Raw genomic sequence first — 992 nt, 5'->3', positions numbered from 1 at the left:
TGTCTAATCGAACAGATTCGGCAATATGAATCAGTGTAACAGAAATCGTAGAAAAATATTTTTCGCTGTCACTTTTATTACTCCAAAACTCGAACATTGATCCTGTATTTTGTATTTTTTGTGCTTTGTTTATGGTTTTAACTTTGTGGTGAAAGCACTCCGACTACAGGCCACGAGTGGCCCACCGGTACCATCCGACCGCCGTGTCATCCTCCGAGGAGGATGCGGATAGGAGGAGCGTGTTGTCAGCACACCGCTCTCCCGGTCGTTATGATGGTATTCTTGACCGAAGCCGCTACTATTCGGTCGAGTAGCTCCTCAATTGGCATCACGAGGCTGAGTGCACCCCGAAAAATGGCAACAGCGCATGGTGGCCTGGATGGTCACCCATCCAAGTGCCGGCCACGCCCGACAGCGCTTAACTTCGGTGATCTCACGGGAACCGGTGTATCCACTGCAGCAAGGCCGTTGCCAACTTTGTGGTGAGATGGCGAAAAAATTTTATACATACTTTATGTGTCTATAAATTCAGAAGAGTAAATAAAGAAAAACTGAAAATAGTAATGGACAAGCAGGAGGTACAAATCGCTTACCATGTTTATTGGAAAAATTTCAGAATTACAAATGCATTGTTTCTTCGCCATTCCTCGGCACCGTGTACATTGTCACTGTAACGTAATTGATGGGAACAAAGGTTCGACAATATCAATAAGTCCAACAGAAAACGTTGAAAAAAAAAATTGTTGGCTGTCACTTCTTATCCTGTTACAGAAAAAACGTGAGTAAATGGAATCTGAACTATGATATTGTGGCGAAAAAGCATAATACCGTTGCTCTTCATATCTTTAAATCAACTTCGGTTCCTGATATCAGACTTTTAAGATGTCAGTAAGAATCATATAAGAAGTTTCACTGTACTTCTGAAGGTGATCTGTCTGTGGCAGAAGTAATTACACTCCAAATATGCAAAGTGCTGTACAGGCTAAAATACG

The 992-nt window shown here is 42.2% G+C and overlaps 1 pseudogene; it reads right to left on the bottom strand.

Moving 5' to 3' along the window:
- Positions 1-355: 355 nt before the first annotated feature.
- Positions 356-473, bottom strand: LOC124607991 (annotated as a pseudogene).
- Between the last annotated feature and the right edge of the window lie 519 nt (positions 474-992).

This window comes from Schistocerca americana, chromosome 3, assembly GCF_021461395.2.
Source record: "Schistocerca americana isolate TAMUIC-IGC-003095 chromosome 3, iqSchAmer2.1, whole genome shotgun sequence".
NCBI lineage: Eukaryota > Metazoa > Arthropoda > Insecta > Orthoptera > Acrididae > Schistocerca > Schistocerca americana.
The sequence above is the reverse complement of the archived record's forward strand: the minus strand, read 5'-3'. Positions and strand labels throughout refer to the sequence as shown.